Source organism: Chlorocebus sabaeus, chromosome 26, assembly GCF_047675955.1.
Source record: "Chlorocebus sabaeus isolate Y175 chromosome 26, mChlSab1.0.hap1, whole genome shotgun sequence".
Taxonomy (NCBI): domain Eukaryota; kingdom Metazoa; phylum Chordata; class Mammalia; order Primates; family Cercopithecidae; genus Chlorocebus; species Chlorocebus sabaeus.
The window spans coordinates 52,332,271-52,353,367 of NC_132929.1; the positions used below are offsets into that span (position 1 = coordinate 52,332,271).

Below are 21,097 nucleotides of genomic sequence, written 5' to 3' on the forward strand. Positions count from 1 at the left end.
CTTGATAAAGCAGTAAGAATTATTAACCTTGGCCAAGCACGGTGGCTCACACCTGTAATCCCAGCACTCTGGAAGGCCAAGACGGGTGGATCACATAAGGTCAGGAGTTTGAGATCAGCCTGGCCAACATGGTGAAACCTTGTCTCCACTAAAAATACAAAAATTAGCTGGGCATAGTGGTTCACACCTGTAATCCCAGCTACTCAGGAGGCTGAGGCACCAGAATCACTTGAACCCGGGAGGCGGAGGCTGCAGTGAGCCGAGATGGTGCCACTGCACTCCAGCCTGCGCAAGAAAAGTGAGACTCCATCTCAAGAAAAAAAAAAGAATTATTAACATTATTAAATCTTGACCTTGGAGTACATGTATCTTTAATATTCTGTGTGACAAACTGTGAAGAATGTAGAAAACACTTCCACTTCATACCAAAGCACAATGGGTTGTCTCAAGGGAAAGCACCTGTTTAATAGTTTGAGTTGCAAGCTGAACCAGGTACTTTTTTCATGAAACACAATTTTTACTTCAAAGAAAATCTGACAGACATTTGCATTTTTCGCAGGTATCTTACTGTGAATAAAGTGACCTCATCAATTCTGAGACAACAACTGAAAGTATTTCTTATCAAGGACAAAATTTGAACTTTTAAGTGAAAATCAGAATTCTAAAACACTTGTACCGATGACTACGAGCTTTGAAGATTCTTCTAACAAAATGAGTGATGCACCACATAACGACGTTTTTTGGTCAACAGTAGACTGCATATATAAGGGTGGTCCCATAAAATTATAAAGAATCTGAAACATTCCTATAGCCTTAGTGATGTCATAGACGTAACATCATAGCACAACGTATTAACTTTACTATGTTTAGATACACAAATAACATTTTACAATTGCCTACAGTATTTAGTGCAGTAACATACTATACAGGTTTGTAGCCTAGCAGCAATAGGCTACCCCATATAGCCTAGGTGTTCAGTAGACTATGACATCTAGGTTTGTGCAAGTACTCTATGATGCTCACACAATAACAAAATCGTCTAATGACACATTTCTCAGAATATATCCCTATTGTTAAGTGATGCCTGCCTATATTAATGAATGTGACTTTTTTAAAAAAAGTCTTCAATTTTATTTGTTTTAAACAGCAACTAACAGCTTGGAAATGTCCCTAACAGCTAGGACCCGCCCCATGCATTCCAGAGGTTCCCCCACCAAGGCTGGGGTCCAGGTTCCAGGAACTCCTCCTCATTAGGCCTGATTTCTCTCTGGAGACTTGGGACAAAAAAGCCTGTGCAGTTAGAGGGGAAGGTGGCACTAAAGGTCACCGTTTAGAAGAGTTGGGCTCAGACACAGCTGCCTTTGCTAGTCTTAGAATATTCTGAGATTTGGTAGCGTGCTCAGATTGTGGGCATGGAGAGGGGCTCCTGAACTCCTCTCCAGCCTCACTCGCTCCTGGGCAAGCCTCACAGCACCCCTTCCTCTTGCTGGCTCAACATGCTGCCTTTGGAAGAGCGGCACCTGATAGTCTGGGTGCTCCAGCATGCCTTTGTGTGACCCGGTCAGTTGCAGGGAAGCATGCTCCCCTCAACTTTTCCTGGCCTAGGCAGGGTGTGGAATCAGAAAGGTGATAAAAATTCAGACCTGAGATACCCACCCCTTACCAACCCTCACTTAAAGTGAGTATTACAAGGACATCATTTTGTGACTTGGAGGGGCAAACCTGCGTATTTAAATCCAAAGGTGGTAACAGCTGGGCCCCCAGGCTGGAGGCAGCTCAATGCATGCACTTAAGCAGCAGGGGCAGCTCAGCAGGACGGTAGGGCCCACAGGGCTGGACCTGGACCGCCCACTGCCATCCACACCCATGGTAACCATGGAAACATAACCACCCTGCTCCTGCCAGCTGCCTGGGTTCAGACAACCAGGACTGGCCCACTTCCATCAAGCCAAATCCTAAACTGATGCCAGGCTGGCCACAGAGTGGTTGCAGGAAGAACTGGGATTGGGTGATTTGGTCAGTCCAGGCTTCCCAGCACAGCTTGGGAGGACTACCACAGGACCTTCCACACTTTGATGTCTGGGCTGGGGTCAGACAGGGCTTAGGCAGCCAGCATAGTGGCCATCAGAGCTGGCCAAATGGTCCCGATGCCCTCTGCCTGTGAGCTAACAGCTACTGTGTGGCTGCTGCCCTTGCTGCAGCAGCAAAAGCCTCTGTGTCTCATTGAGGGGACTCTGGCTGCCCTGGACTCTGCTCTGCCTGCCCTGGCTGCTCAGCCAGCCCTCCAGGGGTGAGGATGTATCAATAGTCACTGGGAGTGCCACCCACTGCTCCCATGCCACTGCCATCCCCAGCTCCACTATAGGGCTGACCCCCGCCAGGCAGCTCCAGGCTGCCTCCTGCAGTGGGCTCCTCGGCTCTCTCGACGTTGATGTATAAGGGGTCCTGGCTGGCAGATAGCACAGACAGCTGGCCCAGAATGCTCTCCAGTTTCATTCACAGACCAGTAAAGCTTGGGCGCTGCTTGGGGTCAGCACTCCAGCACTGGTACATGAGATCATACAAAAGGTCATCTTAAGGCCTAAGTAGCCCTTGGCTTGGATGGAGTGGGAGTGTAAGAAGTCCTCCATACACTCTGGAAGCTGTTTCAGGCGGTTCCCGCCAATGAGGTAGTTGTAAATCTCAGGGTTTTTGATGCCAGCGTATGGCGTCTGCCCACATGTCATGATCTCCCACATGGTCACTCTGAAGGCCCACACATCACTGTGCACAGTATACAGGTTGTCAGACAGCTCTCCAGGGCCAGCCACCTGACAGGCAATTTGGAGGCACAGCCCTGACAATAGTAGTCCCCGCTGTAGATCTTCCAGGAGAGTCCAAAGTCAGCCACACACACTGTCATGTCCACTGCCAGCATGCAATTCTGAGCAGCCAGGTCTCGGCGGATGAAGTTCCGAGAGCTCAGGTACTCCATGCCGCAGGCAAAGTCCACCATGAACCGGATCAGGGTAAAGGGGTTCTCCCCAATCTGGGAGGTAAGCAGGAAGGTGTGCAAGTCCCCATGCTTCATGAACGGCAAGACGACCATGGGGATGGGGTGACAGCCTTTAGCCCTGCTCCAGAGGCTCACCCCAACAAGTTTGGCCACGTGTGGATGGTCAAACTCCTTCATGCAGGCTGCTTCCCTGAGGAACTCTTCAATGTCGCTTCAGGCAATGATGTCAGCTTTCAGCATCTTTCACAAAGGAGCCATCCTCCTGCTTCAGCTGGGCCTACCGCACTGAACCACACTCTCCTTTGCCCAACATCTGGCCAGGGTGAACTGCTGCTCTGGGCTGAGCACATCCTTCAGTTTTTCCTTTAGTCCACTGTTGATGCTCAGGCTGTCCAATGCGGCCTCGATGTGCTCGGGCCTTTCTCGATTGAAGGACTGGGCTGCCCGGAAGTAAACAGCTGGCTCTCCCCGGGCCATGACACGGTCAAAGCCTTGCCCAAACCGTCTCTTTCCATCTCTTTCGAAGCAGGATGAGGGCCAGGGCAGCAGCCGTCACCAGGACCGTTAGCACACCAAGGACCACAGGTACCCAGGATGTGCAGCTGTGAGGAGGGCCCTGCTGGCCTGCATGGTCATGAGAAGAGACCACCAGTGGCTGACTCCATGGTCCACAGCCAACTGCACTGGAGACACACACACGTATGACCAGGTCCTTTTGGGTATCCCAGCCTGTCAAATTGGTCCTGCTCCCTTCCACTGTCAGCTCATCCTGGGTTCCACTGTCTTGAACCCAGGACAGTTTACAGGGTCCCAGGGGGCCTTCCAAAGGGCCCTCGGGGATCACTTCTTCCCACTCCAAGATGAAGCCTGAATCTGTGCAGATGGCATGGGGGTTCTGGGGAGTGCTGGCTGCAGCCAGACCCTTGGTCTGAAAGGGCACCCAGTCAGCATAGGGAGAGGGCCCCAAGGCATTGGCACAGTGCACCCTGAGGCTGTAGCTGATGGCAGGCACCAGGTCCCGGAGCAGGCAGGTAAAGGGGGCCACAGGGACCACAACAACCAGGACTTTCCCAGCCTCCTGGGGCCTGTGTTACCTGAACTGTACAGGACTATAGCAGGGCTCAGCCATCAGCACCTGGCATCCAGGCCACACTAATGTTGCTGCTGGAAAGCTTTGTCATGGTGATGATGAAGGGGGCTACAGGCAGTGCTTGAAGGTGAACAGTGGCTATGCGAGAAGAGGCCAGGCATTTTAGGTTATGAGCTTCACAGGAAAACACGGGTGCTCTGGATCACCCCTGTTACATTTAAAACAGATGGAGAGGGAGCGGGTCTCCCGATCTTCACAGTTTCTCTCCACCAGACAATGGTAACAGGTTCAGGGGGGCCCACAGCCTTGCAAGACAGTTGGAAAGGGGCACTGGGTGGCACTGCCAGATCTTCTGGCTCCACCGTGAAAAGTGGCACACCTTCTACCATGAGCCACATTGGCTGGGAGATCTTGGTTTTGCCCCCATTCTCCACCTGGCACCAGTACTGGCCGCGTCAGAGCGCTCCACTGACTTCAGGCTGAGGAAGCCGATCCAGTGCTGCTTGCTGACTGGGATGTACAACTGGTCCAAGTTCTGGATCACAGGCCCATTCTTCACCAGCTGGATGTCAGGCTCCTCCATCCCCTCCATGCTTCAGTTGAGCTTCACCAGCTGCCCCTGAGCCACTGTCAGCTTTACCAGGGCTCTCTTGAGCTTCGGACCTGCAGCCCCAGACCTGCAGCAGCAGAGAAGCCAGAGCTGCCAATGGCAGCCCCAGCAGCGGCAGCAGCAGCGGGAGCCCTGGCCGCCCCATGCTCTGCCTCAGCACCATCTATGGTGACACCACACCATGCCAGGCCTGGCCCGCGAGCAAACAGGGAGGAGGGCTGAATGTGACCTTTTTTTTTTTTTTTTTTTTTTTTGAGGCGGAGTCTTGCTCTGTCGCCCAGGCTGGAGTGCAGTGGCACTATCTCGGCTCACTGCAAGCTCCGCCTCCTGGGTTCACGCCATTCTCCTGCCTCAGCCTCCCGAGTAGCTGGGACTACAGGCGCCTGCCACCACGCCCGGCTAATTTTTTTGTATTTTTAGTAGAGATGGGGTTTCACTGTGTTAGCCAGGATGGTCTCGATCTCCTGACCTCGTGATCCACCCATCTCGGCCTCCCAAAGTGCTGGGATTACAGGCTTGAGCCACCGAGCCCGGCTTTTTTTTTTTTTTTTTTTTTTGGAGACGGAGTCTCGCTCTGTCACCCAGGCTGGAGTGCAGTGGCCGGATCTCAGCTTACTGCAAGCTCCGCCTCCCAGGTTCACGCCATTCTCCTGCCTCAGCCTCCTGAGTAGCTGGGACTACAGGCGCCCGCCACCTCGCCCAGCTATTTTTTTGTATTTTTTAGTAGAGATGTGGTTTCACGGTGTTAGCCAGGATGGTCTCGATCTCCTGACCTCGTGATTCACCCGTCTTGGCCTCTCAAAGTGCTGGGATTACAGGCTTGAGCCACCGCGCCCAGCCTGAATGTGACTTTATATTGACAAATATGTCAACATTTGGAAGATCTTCATAACTCAGTAAACCATTATTTTCTAAATGAACAATGTATAATATTACAAAGTGGTAAAATATTCACTCAGGCCAGGTGCAGTGGTTCACACCTGTAACCCCAGCACTGTGAGAGGCCAAGACAGGTGGATCACTTGAGCCTAAAAGACCAGTCCTGAAATGATACATATTTTGAAATTAGTACACAAGGATTTTAAAGTAGGTATTATAACCTACACTCAAGGATGTAAAGTAAAATACCTGTAATGGTCAAATAGATAAGAAATTAGAGAAATAAAAATTTTAAAAACAACCAAATGCAAATCTCAAACTAACAAATATAAAGCCTAGAATAAGAAAGTCCCTGGATAAGTTTAAAAGCATATTAAAATTATACAAGAGTCAGTGGCCCTGAAAATGGACCAAAAGAAATGATCCAAGCTATAGAGCAGAGAGAAAAAACAGGAAATAGAATCAACAGAACGCCAGCAATCGGTGAAAGAACATCAGGATATCTAAAATATGTGTAACTAGAGTCCCAGAACAAAACTGAGAAAAAAAAATGAAGCAGAAAAAGCAGTAACATAAAACGTCCCAAATGTGGTGAAAGGCATACATTTATAGATTTAAGAAGCTTGCTATCTGAAGCAGGATGAATACAAAAAGACACACTCCTAGGTATATCATAATCAAACTTTTTTTTTTTTCTTTCTGAGCGGGGATGGAGTCTCACTCTGTCGCCCAGGCTGGAGTGCAGTGGTGCGATCTCAGCTCACTGCAAGCTCCACCTCTCAGGTTCACGCCATTCTCCTGCCTCAGCCTCCTGAGTAGCTGGGACTACAGGCGCCCGCCACCATGCCCGGCTAATTTTTTGTATTTTTAGTACAGATGGGGTTTCACCACGTTAGCCAGTATGGTCTCAATCTCCTGACCTCGTGATCTGCCTGCCTCGGCCTCCCAAAGTGTTTGGATTACAGGCGTGAGGTACCACACCCGTCCTACCATAATCAAACTTCTAAAGATCTACGATAAAGATAAAATCTGGAAAGCAACAACAAAAAAACACACAGAGGAACAATACAAACAATGGCTGAGCTCTCATTAGAAACAATGAAGACCAGAAGACAATGGAACTCAAAGTGCTGGGGGGAACTCTACCTGAAATTCTATACCTAAGAATAGATGTGTCAGGATGGCGCAGTAGGTACCAGATTCAAGCTATATATATATATATATATATAAAACTTTCAAGAATGCAAGTGTAGCCAGGTGCAGTGGCTCACGCCTAGAATCCCAGCACTTTTGGGAGGTCAAGGAGAGTGGATCACTTCAGTTCAGGAGTTTGAGACCAGCCTAGATGACATGGTAAAATCCCATCTCTACCAAAAATAAAAAAAATTAGCCAGGTGTAGTGGCACACACCTGAAGTCCCAGCTACTGAGGAGGCTGAGGTGGGAGGGCTGCTTGAGCTTGAGAGGTGGAGGTTGCAGTAAGCCAAGATAGTACCACTGTGCTCCAACCTGGGTGGCAGAGCAAGACCTCAACTCAAAAAAAAAAAAAAAAAAAAAAATATATATATATATATATATATGAATGAAAGTATAATAAATATATTTTCAGATTGATGAAAACAGAATTCATTACCATCATACCAGTACTACAAAACATAAAGGACATGAAATGACCTACGAAGGAAACTCAAGTCTTCAGATGGAACGAAGGCTACTAGAAATGGTAAATATATGGGGGTAATTTTTTGGGGGGTAGGGGGTGGGGAGACAGAGCCTCACTCTGGCACCTAGGCTGGAGTGCGGTGGCTCAGTCTTGGCTCACTGCAACCTCTGTCTCGCAAGCTCAAGTGATTCCTCCACCTCAGCCTCCCAAGTAGCTGGGACTACAGGTGCACACCACTATGATTGGCTAATTTTTGTATTTTTTTTGTAGAGACAGGGTTTCCCTGTGTTGCCCAGGCTGGTCTCTAACTCTTGGGCTCAATCTACCTGCCTCAGCCTTCTAAAGCACTGGGATTACAGGCATGAGCCATCATGCCCAGCAGGGAGTAAATTTTTATTAAAGTGTATCTTTTTTCATATTTTAATTTCTTTAAAATACACATGAATGCCTAACATAAAAATTACGGCGTTGTACTGTGAGGTATAATGCAGATGACAAGTAGAGCATTAAGGTGAGAAATAAATGGAACCACAGTTGACCATGGATTTGAAATGGGCAGGTCCACTTATCTGCAGCTTTTCTTCTGTCTCTGCCATCCCTGAGACAGAAAGACCAAGCACTCCTCTTCCTCCTCAGTTTACTCAACATAAAGACAACGAGGATGAAGACCTTTATGATGATCCACATCCATTTAATGAACAGTAAATATATTTTCTCTTCCTTATAATCTTCTTAGTAACATTTTCTTTTCTCTAGCTTATTTTACTATAAAAACATAATATATAATATACATAACATATAAAATGTGTGTTATAATCAACTGTTTATGTTATTGGCAAGGCTTCTGGTCAACAGCTATTAGTAGTTAAATTTAGGGGCAGTCAAAAGTTATACACAGATTTTCAACTGCATAGTGGGTCATTGGCCCTAACCCCCATGTTGTTCAAGGATCAATTGCATATGGTTCCAACATTTTACATGAATTAGTACAATATTAACTCTCTGTAGACCGTGAAAAGTTAAATGTATTGTAATCCCAATAGAAATAACTAAAAAACAAAACAATGCAATAAAAGAATTTATAATAACTGGTCCAAAATAGGGCAGAACAGGAGAACAGAGAAACAGAACAAAACAAAGTGAGTATACAGACAAAAACAGATGGGATTAACAGGATACAAACAGCAAAATGACAACTAAACCCAACTGTAAAAATTATTATGAATGATCACTTCCAACCAAGATGTAGTAACAGGAATTGAATGTACCCTTTGCCTGAAATAACTAAAACACTGGACAAAACTTAAGAAACAATTGCTTTCTGACATTGGATATCAGGCAGCACAGATCCGAAAACCAGGAGAAACAAACAAGATGAGCCCAGTGACCGCCCCAGCCTACCAACTTAAGCAAGTTTCCAGGATACAGTTCATATTTAAAAGCACAATCTGAAAGGATCAAACTGGTTCTAACTTCCACTGCATCCTAGAACAAAGCCATAAAAAAGAATAAAATCACGTTAGCTGCAGCAACAGGGATAGAACTGGAGGTCATTATCTTAAGTGAAATAAGCCAGGCACAAAAAGACAAATATCACACCTTTTGACATATATGTGGAAACTAAAAAATTAGGTCGCATGGAGGTAGAGAGTAGAAGGCCAGATAACAGAGATGGGGAAGGGTGAATGGGAGCATGGGGGAGGATGAAGAGAGATGGGTTAAAGGGTACAAATATACATTTAGACACAAGGAATAAATCCAGTGTTTGACAGCAGAGTAGGGTGACGTTAGTTGACAAAAATATACTGCACTCAGGTGATGGACATCCTAAATACCCTGACTTTATCACCACACATTATATACATGTAATAAAATTTCACAGGTACTCCATAAATTTGTACAAATTTTAAAAATCTGAAATTTTAAAAATTTAAAGAAATACATATGGGAATACAAAAATATCTAGCATTCAGCAAGGGAGAATTTGCAATGTCTGGCATCTAATAAAAAATTACCAACGCATGCAAAGATGCAGTTAAATATGATCCATAATGAGAAGAAAAGCCAATTGATATAAATCCCCAAATGACAAGGATGAAAGAATTTGTAAAGAGGGATATTAACAGTTATTATAAGTATGTCCCAGATGTCCAAGAAGGTAGAGAAAAGATTATAAATGTTAGGTAGCAAAATGGAAGATATAAAATGGTCCAAATCAAACTTCTGGAGATAAAAGCTATAATGTCTGTGATAAAAATATACTGGAAGGAATTAGACACCGCAGAAAAAGAAAATTCATGACTTGAAAATACAGCAAAAGAAACTATTCAAAGTGAAATACAAAGAGAAAAAAAATAAGAAAAAAATAGACCATTGATAAGCTGTGGAACAACTTTAGGAGACCTAATATATGTGCAATTGGAGCAGAAAAGCTATTTGGATTTTTTTTATTAAATAATAATCAAAAAATTTGCAAATTTGATAAAACTAAAACCCTACAGATCTAAGAAGCACAAAAAACCCCAAGAACAGGAAATAAGAAGGAAACTACAAGATGTATCATAAGTCAATTGCTTAACAAGTGATAAAGAGAAATTCTTAAAAGCAGTTAGAGAAAAACATAAACGACCTTAAAGCCCCAGCAGAAAAATCAGAGCTGAGGCTGTGCGCGGTGGCTCATGCCTGTAATTCCAGCACTTTTGGAGGCCAAGGCGGGTGGATCACCTCAGGTCGGGAGTTCGAGACCAGCCTGACCAAAATGGAGAAACCCCGCCTCTACTGAAAATTCAAAATTAACTGGGTGTGGTGGTGCATGCCTATAATCCCAGCTACTCAGGGGGCTGAAGCAGGAGAATCACTTGAATCCAGGAGGCAGAGGTTACGGTGAGCCGAGATCATGCCATTGCACTCCAGCCTGGGCAACAAGAGCGCAATTCCCTCTCAAACAAACAAACAAAAATATCAGAGCTGGTCAGAATGGATTAAAAAAGCAAGACTCAACTATACATACCTATAAGAAACACATTTTAAATATAAAGAAAGATATACACTGAAAAGGACAGAAGATACACTATACAACGAGTAAGCATAAGAAATCTGAAGTGTCTTTATTAATATCAAAGTAGACTTCAAGACAGAGTACTACCAAACATAAAGAGGAAAATTAGATAATAATAAAATAGTCAATTTATCAGGTAGACAGATCAATCATGAATGAATGTCCCAATATGAGAGTTTCAAAATATATCAAGCCAAAACTGACAAAACTAAAGTGAGAAACCGATAAAACCACAATCATAGTTTTTAATACCTTCTCCCAGTAAGTAACAGAACAACTAGACCAAAAAATTTGGTAAGGGCATAAAAGATGCAGAGTAGGAGTTAGCAAACTTTATCTCTAAAGGGTTAGATAATAAATATTTTTGGTTTTATCAGCTATAAAGCCTCTGTTGTTAACCACTCAATTTTTCTTTTGTAAAGCAAAAGCAGACATAGACAAAGAAGTATATGAATGAGGGTGGGCACTTTGGGAGGCTGAGGTGGCCAGATTGCCTGAGTTCAGGAGTTTGAGACTAGACTGGTCAACATGGTGAAACCCCGTCTCTACTAAAATACAAAAAATTAGCCAGGCATGGTGGTGTGCACCCGTAGTCCCAGCTATTCAGGAGGCTGTGACACGAGAATTGCTTGAACCCAGGAGGCAGAGGTTGCAGTGAGCCGAGATCGCAGCACTGCACTCCAGCCTGGGTGACACAGCGAGACTCCATCAAGAAAAAAAAGGTAGTGTATGAATGAGTATGGCTGTATTCCAATAAAACTTTAAGTACACAACAAGCTGCAATCCAGACTCGTCCTGTTACCTAACACTTATAGAACATTACATCCAACAACTACAGAATACATGTTCTTTTCAAATGCAAAAGGTATGTTCACCAAGATAGAGCATATGCTGGATCATAAAATAAGTCTCAATAAATTTTAAGAGTGAACTATTATAAAATATGTTCTCTGACCACAATGAAATTAAATTAGAAACCAGTAACAGAAAGACATCTGGGAAAAAACACACAAACATCTAGAAATAAAACATTTCTAAATTAGAAAATACTTTGTAAAGAACGATAAAACTGTATCAAAAGCTGTGGGCTGCAGCTAAAGTACTGTGAGGAAAATTTATAGCTTTAATATTTATATTTTAAAATAAGACAAACACAAAATTAGTAAAGTTCTACCTTAAAAGCCAGGTAAGCCCAAAGTAATTAGAAGAAAGAAAATAAGGAGCAAAAATCAATAAAATGAAAAAGAGACAACAGAAAAAATAAAGCTAAAAGTTAGTTCATTGTTGGTACAGTTGCTCTGGAAAACAGTTTGGCAGTTCCTCTAAACCAGGGTGTCCAATCTTTTGGCTTTCCTGGGCCACATGGAAGTAGTAGTCTTGGAACACATAAAATACACTAACAATAACTGATGAGCAAAAAAAAAAAAAACCAAAAAACAAACAAAAAAAAACCTCATAATGTTTTAAGAAAGTTTATGAATTTGTGTTGGGCTACATTCAAAGCCATCCTGGGCTGTGGTTTGGACAAGTTGCTCTAAAGGTTGAACACAGAGTTACCATGTGACCCAGCAATTTCACTCCTAGGTATATACATAAGAGAAATGAAAACATAAGTCCACACAAAAACTTGTACGCAAGTGTTCATAGCAGCATTATTCATAACAGTTAAGAAGTAAAAACACCCAAATGTCCATCAAATGATGAATGGATAAATAAAATGTGGTATACAATGGAATATTATTCAACAGTAAAAAGAAGTGCTTTGACATAAATGAACCTTGAAAACATCATGCTAAATGAAAGAAATTAGTCACAGAAGACCAAATATTATATGATTCCATTTATATAAAATGTCTAGAATAGGCAAATCTGTAGAGACAAAGATTAGCAATTGCCTAGGACTAGGGGAGTTAGGAATAAAATAAGTATGGAGTTCCTTTCACGGGTGATGAAAAAAATATTCTAAAACTGATTGAGGTAAAGATTGTACAACTCTGTGAACACCCTAAAAGCCAATGAGTTAAACACTTCAAACACTATGCATTGTATGGTATGTAAATTATATTTCAATAAAACTCCACCTCCCAAAGTGCTGGGACTATAGGCACGAGCCACTGTGCCCAGCCAAAGCTATTATTTTTGAAAGTTGGATCACTGAAAACATTTTTTAAACTTTTTATAAACTCCTAGCTACACTAATGAAGAGGGGAGAACAAAAAGGGAAAAACACAAACTAATAAGAAATGAAAGAGGAAGTATCACTCCAGATCTTATATACAATAAAAGAAAAAAGGCAATATAAACAACTTCATCTAACACATTTGACAATTGTGTTAAGAAATGGATCAGTTAGCAAAACTGACACAAAATAAAATGGAAAATCTGAATAGCCCCAAATCTATTAAAGGAACTGCATTCTTTGTCAAATAGTCCAAGAAAGAAAATGCCAGGCCCATATGGCTGCACTAATGAATTATAACAAACATTTAAGAAAAAAACAAAACACCAACCTTACACAAACTCATTCATAAAATAAAGCAGGAAGAAACATCTTCCAACCATTTTATGAAGCTAGCATAATGCTGATACCAAAACTCCAGTTATTTTTTAAAGGCAATTACAGCACATCCTGATAAAGACAGATTCAAAAATTCTTAACACAGTATCAGCAAATCAAAACCAGCTATATATTAAAAGGATAACATGATGAACTACAGTTTATCACAGTAATTCAAGGTAGTTTAACATATGAAAATCAAACAATATAATTCATCATATTAACAGAATAAAGAAAAGTGTTGGGAGAAAAGCTGAGTGTTGGGAGAGAAGCTGAGGTAGGGCTTGCATGTCTGACATAATACAAAAGAGTCTTGGAACATGTCCAGGGTCCAGAGTCTAAAACCCCTCCTGGCCTTTGGAACGTTTCTAGACTTGCTGGCTCCTGGCTTCTAGCACTCCCATTATCTCAAGTAGCTTTTCAAAGAAAATGCTACATCATCACAGCTGTAGCTCATTTGCTTGATACACCACTTCCTTTCAACTCCCACATCCTTACCACCTGCTTCTTTGTTTGAAATAAATAGTGTGGGCTCCCAGAGCTTGAGGCCTTCACAGCCTCCATACTAGCATTGGCCCCCTGGTCCCACCTTCACTTTTGTCTTTTCTCATTTATTTCACTCCGCCGGACTTCACAGCCCCCACGGCCTGGTGTTGGTTCTGATCACCCTGACATTTGTGGTACCAACATGGGGCAACGAAGACTCCAGTGAAGGAACACTAGAGTACATCAAAGTGGAGGATACATCATCAGAGGACACCTGAGGATGACTGAAAGAAGCTTGGCGGGGAAGCTGAGTGCTCGGAAGAACCAGGGTAACAATGGGACAAAGTAAAAGCAAACATTCTGCTTACTTGAATTTCTTAAGGCATTTATTACGAAGGAGAGTGAAAGTTAGTACTCAGAATGTATCACTCTTTAGTACAGTAAAGCAGTTTTGCCCACGGTTTCTGGAACAAGGGACTATGGAATTGGATGAATGGGAGAGAACTGGAAGAGATTTTAAAAAGGCGTATAAAGATGAAGCAAAAACTCCAGTTTCCATTTGGTCAAAGTGGGCGCTAATAAAGGCAGCTCTTGAGCCATTTCATACAGATGATGAGGCGGATTCAGATGAGGAAGAGGACGACGAGTGTAAAAAACTTCAGATTCTGAGTGTGAGGAACAGCTAACTGGAGGAGATTAAAGAAAAGAAAGGATAACTTTAAAAAGTATGTTTTACTAGCACGTCAGCTCCACCTGCTGAATTAAGTGAATGGCCACCTCCTCTCTCTGCCTTACTGGGCGAGAAAATGAATTAGCTGAAAAACTTACTGCTCCTATAGTTGCAACATTCAAACCTGGAGCAATTGGTGGTGCTATACGAAATTCTATTTAAAAAGCTAGAGCTGAGGGAGACCCTGAAGCATGGCAATTTCCAGTTACTATAACCCAGCAAGGAGGACAGAATATAGCTAATTGAGCCACTTCTCCTTTAAGTTTTAAAGGAATTTAAGCAAGCCATTAGTCAATATGAACTGAACTCTCCTTTTGTGCAAACTTTGCTGAAAAATGTGGCTCTTGATAATAGGATAATACCATATGATTGGGATACTTTAACAAAATCTGTTCTCACTCCGTCCCAGTACTTGCAGTTCAAAACCTGGTGGGCTAACTAAGCTCAAACTCAGGCAAGGGAAAACACACAAGTGCAGCCACCTGTGCCTGTTTCCGTTGAACAGTTAATGGGAGTTGGCCCTAAGTGGGGTAGATTAGAGAATCAAGCAGTAATGGAGGATGTTGCCATTGTTCAGCTGCGCTCTGTGTGCTTACGGGCATGGGAAAGGATAAATGTTACAGGAGAAAAATATCCTTCTTTCAGTTCTGTCTGACAAGGACTTAAAGTACCATATATTGATTTTATTGCTTGGCTCCAAGAGGCTGTGTATAAAGCCATAATTGATAAAACAGCTCAGGATGTTATAATACAGCTTCTTGCATACGATAATGCTAATGCAGAGTGTCAAACAGTTATTAGACACCTGAGAGGGAAGGCTCATTTAGCTGAATATATTAAGGCTTGTGATGGCATTGGAGGTAACTTACATAAGGCTACTCTTTTAGCTCAGGCTATGGCTGAATTGAAAGTAGGAAAGAATATGCCCCGTTTTTCAGGCTCTTGGTTTAATTGTGGGAAATTTGGACACACAAAACAGGAACGTAGAAAAGGAAATCAAAAGGAAAAACCACTACCATCAATCAACAGAAAAGTCCCAGTGTATGTCCCCAGTGTAAGAAAGGCAACCACTGGGCAAATCAGTGTCATTCTAAATTTAGCAAAGATGGACAACCTCTTTTGCGAAACAAGAAGAGGGGCCCACCTTGGGCCCCTCAACAAACCAAAGCATATCTGGCACAGCCAGTGCCCTTACAAACCATACAACAATTGTCCCCCGCCACAGCAGGTCCCCTGTAGACCTCTCCAGCACAATTCCTGTCTCCTTACTTCCTGGGGAGCCACCAAAGAAGGTCCCCATGGGAGTTAGGAGACCCTTACCCTCAGGAACAGTCTATTACTTGGAAGGTCTAGTCTAAATTTAAAAGGTATCACTGTGCATATGGGAATAACTGACTCTGATTATATCAGAGAGATACAACTAATTATTAGTTCCTCAACTCCATGGTCTGCCTCCCCAGGAGAATGAATTGCTCAGTTGTTGCTGCTACCCTACATAAAACTAAGCAGCAGCACAGTGAAAAGAATAGGAGGCTTTGGTAGTACTAATCCAGCAGGAAAAGCTTTATATTGGGTTAATCAAATGTCTGACAAAAGACCTATTCATATAGTAATTATTCAGGAAAGGATTTTGAAGGACTAGTAAATACTGGAGCTGATGTCTCTATTATTGCTTAAATCAATGGCCCCAACACTGGCCTAAACAAAAGACTTCCATGGGTATCACTGGTGTAGGGACTGCCTCAGAAGTTTTTCAAAGTTCCTTGATTTTACCATGTAAAGGGTGGGATGGCCAGGGACCATCCAACCTATTATTACACCTATTCCTGTCAATTTATGGGGTAGAGACTTATTGCAACAATGCAGTGCTGAAATATCTATTCCTATGGATCAATATAGTAATAATAGTGGACAAATGATGAAAAATGCGGGATATTGCTCGGGAGAAGGACTAGGAAAAAATAAAAACAGCCAATCAGAATCTTCAGAAGGATAAACAGGTCAGACAGGATTGGGGGTGTATCATTTTTAGAAGCAGCCATTGTTGAGCCTCTGGCTCCCATTCCTCTTGTTTGGCTAACTGCCAAACCAGTTTGGGTGGAGCAATAGTGGCTGAAACAGGAAAAACTGGAGGCTTTAAAAGAACTGGTGCAGGAACAATTGCAAAAGGGATATACAGTGACTACTTTCTCCCCTCATTAATTCTCTTGTATTTGTCATTAAGAAAAAATCTGGTAAATGGAGAATGCTAACAGATTTGAGGGCTGTTAAATGCTATAATTCAACCCATGGGCATGCTACAACCAGGGCTGCCCTCCCCAACAATGATTCCAAAATACTGGCCTCTTATAGCAATAGATCTAAAGGATTGCTTTTTTACCATTCCTTTAGCTGCCCAAGATTATGAAAAATTTGCTTTTACTGTTCCCGCCATAAATAATAATGAACCAGCAGACTGATACCATTGGGAAGTATTGCCACAAGGCATGTTAAATAGCCCGACTGTTTGTCAAACTTATGTTGGCAAAGCTATTAAGCGAGTTAGAGAATAGTTTAAAAAATGGTATAGTATCCATTACATGGATGATATTTTGTGTGCAGCTGAAACTAGGGAAGAATTGATGTTGTGCTACAAACAGAAAAGGCCGTAAATGTAGCAGGGTTAATTACAGCCCCTGGTAAAATCCAAACTTCTACTGCCCTTCAATATCTAGGAATGAGGTAGAACAATGTGCTATTAAGCCTCACAAAGTTCAAATTTGGCCGGGCGTGGTGGCTCACGCCTATAATCTCAGCACTTTGGGAGGCTGAGGCAGGCAGATCACAAGGTCAGGAGATCAAGACCATCCTGGCTAACACAGTGAAATCCCATCTCTACCAAAAATACAAAAAAATTAGCCAGGTGTGGTGGTGGGCGCCTGTAGTCCCAGCAACTCAGGAGGCTGAGGCAGGAGAACGGTGTGAAACCAGGAGGTGGAGCTTGCAGTGAGCTGAGATCGCACCACTGCACTCCAGCCTGGGCAACAAAGCGAGACTCCGTCTAAAAAAAAAAAAAAAAGTTCAAATTTGAAGAGATAATTTAAAAACCTTAAATGATTTCCAAAAATCATTAGGAGACATTAATTGGATTCACGCAACTTTAGGCATTCCTACCTATGCTATGTCTCATCTCTTTTCTACTTTACAAGGTGATTCTAACCTTAACCTTAATTCTAACAAGGTGATTCTAACCTTAAAGCAGCATTGGAGAAACTTCCATTAATTGAGGAAAAAAATTCAGCAAGCACAAGTAGAACAAATTAATCCGATACAGCCATTACAGTTTTTAGTTTTTCCTACTAAGCATTTGCCTACAGGAGTTTATAGTTCAACAGGATGATCTGGTTGAGTAGCTTTTTCTACCTCACAATACAACCAAAACCCTCACTCTGTACTTAAAACAAATTGCTTTGGTAGTAGGACAAGCGAGGCTGCCCACAACAAAGCCAAGGGGATATGATCTAAATCAGATTATGGTTTCATTAACAAAATAACAAATTCAAGAAGCCTATATTAATTCCCAAGAAGGGCAAGTTAACTTGGCCAGTTGGCATTCTTGATAATCATTACCCTAAATCTAAGATATTTCAATTTCTATAATTAACATATTAGATATTGCCTTCTATTACTCAAAAAGCCCCTATTGGAGTGGCCATTACTGTTTTTACTGATGAATCTAGTAATGGAAAATCCTCATTTGCAGGACCTCGACAGCAAGTTTTTCAAACTGACATTGCTTAAAGAGCTAATCCAACTTTAAAAACTCAAATACAAAAGTAAAAGGGAAGGGACCAGGAATATAAGACACCGCATATGCAATTGCATTTAGCTTTATTAACATTAAAGTTTTTAAATTTACAAAAAGATCAACCCATGACTGCAGCTGAACACCACCTGACAGGACAAAAGGAAAATAAAAAGGCTGGACAAGATATAGGATAGAGAGATGCACATACAAAGAGCTGGGAAAAAGGAAAGATAATTATATGGGGAAGATGATTTGCTTGTGTCTCTCCAGGTGACAATCAGGTGCCTGTATGGGTGCCCACCAAACATCTGAAGATCTATCATGACCTACAGCATCTAGTGGACCCACCTGTACAGTGCAAATTGAAGGTTTAAGGATTGCTTTTTTTTGCTATACTATTGCACAAGAAGGATAAGCCTTGATTTGCTTTCTCTATGCCTTCTGTTAATCAGAAAAAGCCTTCTTCTCATTACCAATGGTAACATTTACCCCACGGTAATTAACCAAAGAGGCAGAAGCTGTTACAAATGTTTCAGCAATGGCATGCCTCCCAGCTACAGCAAAATAAAAATAAAAATAAAAAAGCCTTTGCTTCTGTTTCAGTAGATTTACTAACCTAGGGGTAAGGGCATGTTTGTATTTTTGCAGGAGATGAACACACCATGTGGGTGCCCTCAAGATGTGTATGACCATGGAACAGGAGACTAGAGGGACCCATGGATCCCAGCCATGGACCGGGTTTCCCCAGTATGAGCCATAAGCCAGTTGAATCTGAATACAAAGATGGAACAAGGACCAACCAGAGTCATGCTGACATCAACCCCCATAACATGGGACAGATCAAGAAAACCACACAGGAAGCTGAGAAACTGCTGGAGGGCCAGGGTTTTACCTTTTGCTGGGATTCAGAGGTACAACAGATGCTTAATGGACCAGTGTTTTCTGACTGAATTCCTCTCTACCCTAAATACAAAAGTCCCTAATAGGTAGGCAGGAATATCATCGCCCCTATTCAGCATGAAGAAGTTACAGAAGACAGACCTCCATCCTTCTGCAACCCTTAGAATTAAGGGTCCCCTTGTAAAAGGGAAAGGGAAATATGTAAGAAGCATTCAAACCCAAGCAACTCCATTTTGGATAAGGGCTAAAAAAATGAAGCTGGATCACCAACTGGCAATTAAGGGCTGCACAGCCTGCAACTGCCTGCTCAATTAATTCAAAAACAAAAAGAGGACCTTTTGGATTCAAAGTTGTGTTATGTTACTCTTACATGCCATCTGGAGGACAGAGATGAAAATCTCACCCTAGATACTGTAAAACTATAAGAGCAGGTTTTTGAAGCCTCTCAGGCTCACTTGAATCTGCTCCCTGCAACTGATATTTTCAACATGATAGCTGATGGGTTGTCTACAATCAATCCTCTTAAATGGATTAAGGCCACTGGAAGCTCTACACTTGCAGATTTTGTTCCAATATTTATGTGCTTGTGCTGTCTCCTTTTAGTCTGCAGATGCGGAAGCCACCACTGGAAAGAAAGCCGCCCTCGAGAACAAGCAAGGATAGCTGTGGTGGTTTTACAAAAAAGAAAAGGGGGGCATGTTGGGAGAAAAGCTGAGTGTTGGGAGAGAAGCTGAGGCAGGGCTTGCATGTCTGACATAATATAAAAGACTCTTGGAATATGTCTGGGGTCCAGGGTCTAAAATACCTTGTAGCCTTTGGAACCTGTCTAAACTTGCTGGCTCCTTGCTTCTAGCACACCCATTATCTCAAGTAGCCATATGTTTCAAAGAAAATGCTAAACCATCACAGCTGTAGCTCATTCGCTTGATACATCACTTCCTTTCAACCCCTACATCCTCACCACCTGTTTCTTTGCTTGATCACCAATAAACAGCATGGGCTCCCAGAGCTTGGGGCCTTGGCAGCCTCCATACTAGCATTGGCCCCCTGTTCCCACTTTCTCTCTTAACCTGTCTTTTCTCATTCCTTTGGCTCTGCCAGACTTCATAGCCACCACGGCCTAGTGTTGGGTCTGATCACCCCAACAAAAAGCTATCCAGTCATCTCAACAAATGCAGAAAACATCTGACAAAATTCAACACACATTCATAAAACTCTCAGCAAATTAGAAACAGAAAGGAATTTCCTCAATTTGATATCATTAAGAAAATAAATAGGTAAGCCACAGACTGGGAAAAAATATTTGTAAAACCCATATCTAACAAGAAACTTGTAAAGGAATATATAAAATATGTCAACTCAATAATGAAAACAAGCAATTCAATTAAAAAAAGGGGCAAAAGATTTGAACAGGCACTTCATAAGGAAGATGTTTAAATGGCCAATAAATACAACAGTGTTCATCATCATTAGATAAGCATTAGATTAATTGCAGGGAAATGCAAATTAGAACCAATAACATCCACCAAAATGTATAAAACACCAAATGGTAAAAATGAGGAGCAACTAGAACCCACATACATAGTTGGTACGACTGTAAAATTGTGCAGCCACCTTGGGAAACAGCTACCTAGACAGATATGCCAGAGTCCAAGTAGGGTGGGGAGGGTATCTATACAGGAAGACTGTTTCGTTCCAGGTGTTGGAGCTCAAGTGAGGCAAAGAGGGCATCTGTGCAGGGTAGAGTACTGGCAATGTCTAGGTTTCTCACCATAGGAGAAAGGCATATACAAATAGGAAAAGGGAGAAAACCAGAATTAACCCTGTGGTATGAGACCAGAATTGGAGATATCAGTGGACACTCACGGTTTTCAACATATACAACTCATATAGAAATAAAATGTATATGTGTTTGTATATGTATATAAATATATATATGCATATATTTGCCTAGACATACACATGCCCACACACATTCTCTAGCTTTTTTCACTGAGATGTCATGGGAGCAGTGACATCTCAACAGCAATGAGTGTAACTAGCATTGAGACATTGGCTTCTAAATACTTTTCTTCAGCAAAAGGATCCAGGATTCCTTGGAGAAATGACTGGTTCCAGAGATGGGATAGGAAAAATACAAAATGAGCCTGGAACATCTTGTCTTCAGGAAGTAAAAAAAGATTCAAAGAATGATGAGAACACGTCAAAAAGACACAGAGGGCCTCTCACTAGCCAAACATGGGACAATTCGTACATCAATAATAATGACAACCATAGATTTTTGCCCATTGAATAAAATAGGTACCATAAGTCCATACTGATATAAATAAATGAATAAATCAA

At 42.4% G+C, this 21,097-nt stretch overlaps 1 protein-coding gene and 1 pseudogene across 2 annotated transcripts in view; both read right to left on the reverse strand.

Moving 5' to 3' along the window:
• Nucleotides 1-21,097, reverse strand: part of ETFA (electron transfer flavoprotein subunit alpha) — a 103,766-nt gene that overhangs the window by 41,209 nt on the left and 41,460 nt on the right. The window lies entirely within an intron of this gene.
• Nucleotides 1,999-4,947, reverse strand: LOC103245279 (tyrosine-protein kinase receptor TYRO3-like; annotated as a pseudogene).